Source organism: Leiobunum rupestre, chromosome 3 (assembly GCF_980474605.1).
Source record: "Leiobunum rupestre chromosome 3, qqLeiRupe1.1.hap1, whole genome shotgun sequence".
In the NCBI taxonomy this organism is placed as follows: Eukaryota; Metazoa; Arthropoda; class Arachnida; order Opiliones; family Sclerosomatidae; genus Leiobunum; species Leiobunum rupestre.
Genome location: NC_143386.1, coordinates 8,169,163 through 8,178,416, shown reverse-complemented (window position 1 = coordinate 8,178,416; position 9,254 = coordinate 8,169,163).

Sequence of the window (9,254 nt, the reverse complement as noted above, 5' to 3'; positions counted from 1 at the left end):
CTCTAATCTCCGACGGATTAGCTATAGATAGTCTGGAGCCCGGATTTCCGCTTTTAAAATAGTTCGTAAAATCCTCCGTGTCGCCATTGGTTCTCCGTAGCCCCGCCCAGAGGCAAGAGTAGGCGTGGTTACCCTTTGAAGTGGGTGTCATCTTCGCGGTTAAAGGCGGGACCTCTTTCGTAAAGCGGTGAGGAAATGGCTCCATCATTGGGGTCCATTGTTTGACCAGAAGGACGGTCACTTGTAACGGAATATGGCTCGCGATAGTAGGGGGTTTCCATTAGAAGTTTCGATTTTTACCCGAAGCGTCCAAGTGGCGGCGCTAGCGTCGAAGTTGAACGTGAAAACTGAGGCGCGCAATGTTCGTGTCGCGTGCCTTGTCACTCAACGGAGTTTCGGGCGCTTCGGAACAATAACATCCACGACTGTCTCTAGATTTACTTCACTCTCCCTACTCGGACTAAAAGCGTCTTTTATGTTATCAGTCGCTAATGCGTCTAGTAATCGAGATGCGATCCCACTAATTCTGCGTATTGCCGTGAAATATTCCCCATACCAGCCTAAACCCTATACCGCGCAGTGGCGTTGCCAGGGAACACGTGGCACCTCCCCCCCCCTCACCATATGAATTTTTGAGGCAGGGTTATTCCACTTTACAGGGCTAAAAATGCGGAAACTTTCGGATTTAAGACATGCTATCTCCAAACTTACCCGTTTGTATAACGTTATTGCACGTTAGTTACATTAATTCAATAAAGATAATTTAAAATAAATATTTACTGAAAATATTTATTATATTTTATTTTGTTATAAACGAAAATAATTTTATTTAAATATTCATTACATATAAAGTAATTAAAAACTTAATTAAAAGGACCCTGTGATATACACAGGGTCCTTTTAATTAAGTTGGCAAATCACTATACTCAGGCAGGTTGGAGGAAGAAAATATGATTTCTTGTGGGACACGCATTTCTGTTACCGGTAAAAGCGTCGTACTCAAACCTTGTAAAAGTCAAATAACCCTGCTGAAAGGAAAACATTTATTATTAACATTTTTTTTCAATTAGATACCAACCAACCATCACGATTCAAAAAATTTACTACTGATTTTAAATTTTCAATTACGTTTATGCACCTATTGACCGTTTATTGATCATTTCTTTAGTAGCCTGAAATAATATTGACTTAGGGACTAGTATTTTAATGAAATAATCACACAAATATCAATTAGGCAAAAAAATAAGCTTTTAACTTGAAAACCATTTAGTTAAGTACTTGCAATATCTCTTTGTCAGTTAAGACTTTGTTATAGAGTCACAAATAATATTTTCTATAGATAAAAACTTTGCGCCCAAAATGGCGGGCATAGCCAAAGCTAAGGACTGCTACTACTATATTGGAATAGTTTTAGGGTCTTAAATAAATAAACATGTATAAATTATAATCCAATATATAAAAAGAAACGATCACGATATCGTTTCAACAGAGTTTTTAACCCAGTTTTCATGTCTGGTTTATCTTAATTTGATGGGTTAAAACTGTGAATAAAAGCAACAAACACAGCACACAAGGAGAACGCAACCCGTCAAAAGTCATGCATTTTCGTGTGTACAGTTTCCATTGGTTAGACGCTTTAGCGTCTGCTGCCGTCGGAAGGGGAAAATTAGGAAATTGTCTTCCCCCCAGCCCGTAAAACGTGCAGCGTAAAGGCTCGTCCAATGAAATTTGTACACACTGCGTTAGCGTGTTTAAAGGCTAGCCGCGTTCTCCTTGTGTTTATTGCTCCTAGGTTTTTCGATCTGGTGTGACCGTGACTACGGATCCCTTAGTACCAAAACCCTTTAGAATCTCCGCGTGATTCAGATTGCTAGGGTGTAGAGCCATTATCGTTGGATCGAGTTTGGTCCCTTTTAATGTCTGCCATTAGAGAGAGGCATTCATAATTAAACAGCAGTAATTCATTCGATCATCACGGCGTCCATCAGGCACTGACTGAATGGCTTCCATAAATGTCTTTCTTAGCGCCTATTCAATTATTTAGGACAATCGAGGAAAAATAGCTTTCGGACAATAGAAAGAGAACCCTATTCCGAGCGCTGGTTTGCGATATCACCCCTAATGGAAACTTTCTACTCCAAAGAAATAATAACAATGAAGAGTGCTATACCTGCCGCGTGTTATCTCATTCAGTTGTTCGGCCATTTTTGCGCCAATGACTATGATTCGAAGGTGGCTTGTTCGAATTAGGATACAACGATTCATTTCTATTAATAGGAGCTCTCTTATCACTGAAAAATCGTCCGCTGAACGAGCGCTACGAAGCTAGTGTGGAATTTATACTTCTTAATAGGTGTTTCTATAAAAGAAAACAATAAAAATAAGAAGTATAAAATGTTTTTATCGGCGTCAAGAGTGCCAGTTATTTAAGTGCTTTACCTGAAGGGTTTTGTAACTGCAAACCGCGTGCTCTCTATACCTTCAAGAGCTACAGCTAACACCCGAGGTGTTTATTGCCGATTTTGTTCAAAGTCGGGCGTAATGTAGACCTATAGGAGATGTGAAATTTCCCAAAAGGAGATTAACCATTCGATTCGTCATGACAACCGAAAATGTTTTTGACCACTTAAACAAAAAAATCTCCATTTAAAAATACCATTTTAAAAAATTTCAAATATATACTATTTTTTTTAAAATCACGAAATGGGTAATTTGGACCACATTTAGTTAAATTTCATCAAGTTTGGGTAAATTGGTACATTTTTGGGTAAAATGGAACAATAGCCCCGCCACCCCCTTTTAAGGAGATTCCAATGGTGCGAAAATTATTCCCCGCAAAGCATTATTTAAAAAATTAATTAAAAAATGCCCAAAGACTATAGCTTGGCGGCTGACGGCGCCGCGCACTCGTGTTGGATGAGGTAGGACTGGTGACGTGGACGATTCTTTAAATTCCTAGATTTTAATACTTTTTGGATAACGTAGGACTGATGACGAAAAAGAAGAAGACTGAAATGCAAAACAGTACTAACTTTTAAGGGTTGGGATTGTTCCCCGTATTTCAACGCATTTAAGGCTTTTTTAATCATACTATGTCATATTATATGTCTTCTGTGTGATGTATTCTAAGTAATGGCACCTGACGGCGCCGCGCACTCACTTCGCTCGAGCGCTAGGGGCGCGCGGCGCCTCCCCAACCCCGTACTAAAAAAAGGTATGGGCCATCTATTACGCAACCTAGAGGACAGCACCAAGCCTGACGCATCAAGTATCGTCAACCCGATATTAATACAACTAACCTAATAATATAAATAACCTAACCTATTTTCCCCACCAAAACCCCTAAAATTCGTTGAAATACCGCGAAAATACCGAAAATAGTAAGTTAGTAATGTTTTGCATGTCCACATTTTTCTTTTTCGTCATCAGCCCCACGTTATCCAAAACGCATTAAAATCTAGGAATTTAAAGAATCGTCCTAGGGAAAATTCACTGCAAAAGGCCAATGTTACGTATTATTATACGTATATTGCGTTAAATAACGCTTTAAATCACTCTCCTCGTCGCCAGAATTAACAGAATTAGAATATTCCGAACTTGCGGAACTACGCGAAGACCCGGTATCGGACATGGTTAGTGAAAAATGAAAACGGTTTGGGAAATGTTTCTTTCCTACCGATATAGTAGCCCGCCGTCATTTTAATCCTTTAACAAAAGCTTTGTTTATTGTTTCTACTACAGCAGCATATTTCGAAAATATTGTGGTCCTACTGGCGCCATCAGCATATTTCGCGAATATTGCAGTCCTACTGGCTCCATTACCACTCCCAATAAATAAAGAAAGGCTGATATTCGACCGGGAAAAAACGGCGCGACGGCGAGCTCTCTTCGCCGCGGAGTGAATTCTACGCCCCGAACCGTTCGGTTCGTACATCTTTAAATTAGAATATCTTTAAAATTAATTATTTGCGGCTTATAATTTTTGCACCATTAGATTCCCCTTAATAAGTACGTTGGTTTGGTGCAACTAAAAAGTGGAAACTAGGTGGCGGGGCTATTGTTCAAAATAGCCCATTTGTGGGTAAAATAAGGGCCAAATCTTAATTTGATAAAAGTGGTAATTCTGGGAAAATTTAATTAAAATTTTGTAGTGCAATGTCTCCTTTTGGGAAATTTCATATATCATATAGGTCTACATTACGCCCGACTTTGAACAAAATCGGCATGTCTGTATCTCTTCTAGAACTAATAATAAAGAATTGAATTTAATTGAATAAACCCCTCGGGTACTCCCCTTGTTAGTGACGTAAACAAAACATTGTCACATGAGCTCCCGTATTTTATAGTAACACCTATATTGAAAAGTTGTCCGCTAACTATAAGCTGTAATTTGTTTTAAACGTAACTAGCGTCAGTTAAACCGGGTGGCAGAAACTTGTAATGAGGTGATCCACTACAAATAACGAACTTTATACTTCTTATATTCTAAATTGAAGCATCGGTTGCAGAACACGTCCGGCGATTGGTTTTAAAGTAACTAGCGCCAGTTAAAGTCGTGATGCAGGTGGGAATCGTATTTTATAGATAAAATCCGTACCTGCGCATTAGCCAATCCCCCTTTCAATAACTCTCTATACGTCAAATCCAGGCGTTCTCTTGCTCTCATCCGGGTAACTTCATTATCTCATCAATAGAGGATTATCGCTCTGTGGCTTTGGGCTATGGCCGCCATTTTGAGGAAATCTTTTTATTAAAGGCGCAATTTTCAAATAAGAGCAACCGCAGATAAAAAAGTATATTTTAACTCATCGTGTCTACTGTATCTCATTCTGACTAGATGTTGCCTTTTCGATTTACTCCCAAAAACTAGTAGTTTTACCCTACAGTAGCTTTCGATCAAATTTCGTTCGATCAAATGCCATACGATCAAATGCAATTCGATCAAATGAAAATTCGATCAAATGGGACCCGTTCGATCATTTGGGAATCGATCAAATAGACTCAAACCATACGAATGACAGTGGTTGAAGTAAATTAAGAGTACGTTCAGTAACGCAAATCTGGGGATAATCTGTTTTTACTTGATGTTTGCTTGATGAGCACTTGTCGTCATAGTGACGTAGAAAGTTACTGAACGGTGTTATTTCTAGTCAGCGCTGTTTTAATTTGGTCATGATCATTTATTGATAATATCGTTTCGTAAAACCAACCAGTAGAATAGAGTAGTAGCACTCCACACTCTTAGAAAAATTCGTCCATTATTGTATAAAACATGATCCAAATTGTTGTCACTCATACGGTACGTATTTTTGTCCAAAATTGCACAAAAACCATATGTGCAACGTTGGACTTTATGTGGATCCAATATTGCACATTATTACGGGATATATTGGTAGTTAATTTGTCCATTATTGTACAATATAGCATCAAATAGTTTTAATTTATGGACTCAAATTGTCGAAAATTGGGAGGTGATTCGTCCGATATTGGAGTTTAATTCGTATAATATTAACTATTTATTTGTCCAATTTTGAAAGTTTGTATGTTCAAAATTGGGAGGTGATTTGTCTGATATTGGATTTTAATTCGTGTAATATATGCTATTATTTTGTCTAATTTTGAAAGTTTTTTGGTCCGGTTCGATAGTGAACACTAAACCCATCAACATCAATTTCTAAATTGTATGATTTTGGAGCTGAAACTATTCGATATTGAGCAATAACTTAAATAATAACGAATGAACAAACCTTTAATTTTAACGGTTCAATAGATTTATTTCTTTAGGTAGTACCGTCCAATACTTAGTGTTGACTTTAGACAATGAACAGTTAGATCGCCTTATTTCCTTATTTTGATTTCAAGTTACGCTATTAAATTAAATGTTCACTACAGGGTCTTAAATTAGTGTTGCAATTATGTTTCAAGGTATAATTGAAAGAATAAGTGAAGTAATAATTTTATTTATAATTATAACTGGTTAACAATTGAGTTCGATAATTTAGAGGCATTGATTTGGGAATAAATAGAGGTACAACTAAATCTGGCTGGCGCAGGACCAATTTCGTTCAATAAGGAGACTTTATCAACTTTATCGTTCTACCGTGGCGGCATCTGTGGTGGAAACTATATTTCAATGGAATTTTTTCGCGAATCTGATGTGAAATTGAAATGTATGATTACTCGTAACAAACAAATCTTTGAAGTTGTTTAAAAATAATTTTATTCTGTCAACACGATCCTTTTTAACTCAAGTTACGGTGAGTTAGCTAATAATTGTTTATTTTTAGCCATATAACTTTACAAAATATAGATGGCGCTACCGCTTGATTATAAAGATGAATTTACATATATCCACGCATACACCCACACCCACATACACCCATACACGCATACACCTATACACGCATACATAAAAGGACAAACTAGCTTCAAGACATAGAGTATATAACCCATTCGCATAGAGTGGAAAGCCCTATGGAAGCGCATGAAACATCCATTCTAAAGGGGCAACTTGTTTTCGAGGCGTTAATAAATATAGTCCGAAGAGCGATGAGTATAAACTTACTTTTTTATCTACATATTGTACATTACCTTTAGGCCAACTTGTTTTTTTTCACGCCTCGGAATCAAGACGTTGCATACGAACAGTGTTAACAAGTTTCGCTGATGCTTCCACTCTATGTGAATGGTTTACTCTAGGCTTCAAGACTTATAGTTATAGATACGGAAGTTTATATTTTTAGAAAGTAATAATTTAAAATGAATTTTAAAAAACATACGATAAAATGTTTTAAAGGACCAATATTCACTCTATTTTAAGTCTAATGTAAAAACTGCATAACGAAATCGCTCTGTAAAGATATCAAGAAAAAGGTAATGAACGTTTCGACCTATTAATTTTGAAATATTTAAACGATTATGTTTTGAAGAGTGTTAAAAATTAACATTATACTAAATATATTGAAACCTAATTAAGATCTGGAGACAATTTTTAAAAAAATAGCCAACGTTATCAATCGTAATTTCGAGATTTTCAAAATAATAGATGGCGCATAAAACCTAAAATTTAATTTCAGTTAATGTTTGTCAAGTTATATTTAAATTACGATACTTTATATTTACAACTTTTAAAAATCATGTTATCGTATGTTTAATTAGCTTCAATTTTAATTATATTTTGAGGAATTCCATAAAACTGAACCCGTGGAATTAAACCAAATAGAAACTATATTATTTTTGTAAATTTTAAACAATTTGGGTCAAAACCCCGTTTATATTAGCAAACCAAGGACTATAGTAGCTATGGCTTCAAAGAATGGCGTGTTCTGCGGAGAAAAGGTTGCCCAAGCATCAGCGCCATCAAGTAGTCGCGGAAGGAGTTTTTCGTTAAAAAAACCGCTCCCGACGCCGCGCCGGTAGGATGGTCTCAAAGACTATATCAGCTATAGCTATATTAACCCATTTCAAGTTCTAGAAACCAAAGATAGATGGCAGAGAAGTGCAACTCTTTTAGTTCCTGCCGCGAATACTACGTGGTGCTAGGTGTTAAATTGTCAACCTTTCTACGACACAGAGAAACTGTAAAACACCTTCCATGCGGTTCCTATACTTTCTCCTCTAAAAAACAGTTGTCTTGAGAAATCAGACAATACATTTCGAGCGTAGGGGTAATGACGGGGGTTCACTCTCAGCCGCGTATATTGGACGCTTCTGAAAACGATTGAACACAATTTTACCCAAAATCGTGTAGAGAGAAAACTTTGGATTACTGGTTCCCAAATTGAACAAATTTGTACATATCGTCCTACGTTGGCACACTGTGTGCAATTTTGGACTTGGTTTGGAACCTTTTTTCTAAGAGTGCATGGCCGCCATTGTGGGCGCGAATTGGCATGGGTGACGTCGTGTGACGTAGTACTACCATTACACTACAGCTGTATAATTTTCTAGATTTTCAGCCATTTCTTTGGAATTCTCCTCCGCCAGCTAAACTGTAAACCTCGACGCGTTTGAGGTCAAGACATCAAAAAATCTTCTCTCCGAGAGGATTTTGCTTTATGAGCATCGGATGCCCATCGTGACGTCAAATTGGAAACGCGAAAAATCGTACAGTAACAAAATGTTGGCATCGATTACTCATCGATGTTTTTGATGAGCGTTACTGAACGTACCCTACATTTTTAAGTGGGAAACTATTTTTATGAAAATACTTATTTTTTACAAGACCATTCACGCTCTTAGTGGCAAACGATAAATTCACCTAACTCTAATATAATAATATTTCGCATAGATCGCTTTATTGTTGAGAAGTATGCCTGTTTTTTTTTCCATTTTCCTACTAGCCTTGCCCCCTGGAAGTTGGCTGCCACAAGCGCAAAACCAAGCAGCAGGGACTTTAAATACTGTTTAAGTTTACTTTTTTTTACGCTGGTTACCTCGATTTGTTTACAAAGTCCTTTTTTACCTATCACACGAACCCAAACCTTAATGTTCGCATTTCCCTGCTGCTTAGTTTTGCGCTTGTTGCAGCCTACTTCCAGGGGCTAGTAAGCCACACTTTGAAGCTCTCTGGCGCTCTTTTAACTCATCGTTGAAAAAAAAACGGCATACTTCTGAACACAACTCCTTAATATTTTTGCATAACCTTTTGAAACGCCCTGTATTTCCGGCGGAGGCCAAAACATTAATAATAATAATAATTATATAAATTATAATTATAATTATAATAATAAAAAATAATAATAATAATCAGCTAGGCTAATACCCAAGGCACCACCTTAGGCCTAAGTCATCAAGCGACTTTTGAAGCCATTAATTCAGGTGGCCGGGTTACAATGCGTAGGAGGGTGGTGGCAAGCCCTGCATGCCACGAGAACGAGCCAACAGCTCCCTACACTAACTATTACCGTTAACCGCGACAAGTTTTTATGGAAGGGGAAACCGAAGAACTCGAGGGAAAACCCCTTAAACCAGTGGGGAGAGAACTTGCAAACTCAACGCATTTGGTAGTGGTCGAAACTGAGGGGTAAGACAGTCTCAGATAATCTGTACACCGAGTTCGTGCATTTAGCACTGTTAAAGGTACATATTTTCAAGAGTTCGCGAGTTACATTTAGCACTGTCAAAAGTACGGTAGTGTACAACGAGTTCGCAGAGTGTCTTACCCCTCGGTCGAAACTAACAGTGACTTTGAGTATATATTACTCGTATGGTAGACCAAATTATATATTTTTTGGATACGAAAAATATTGTTT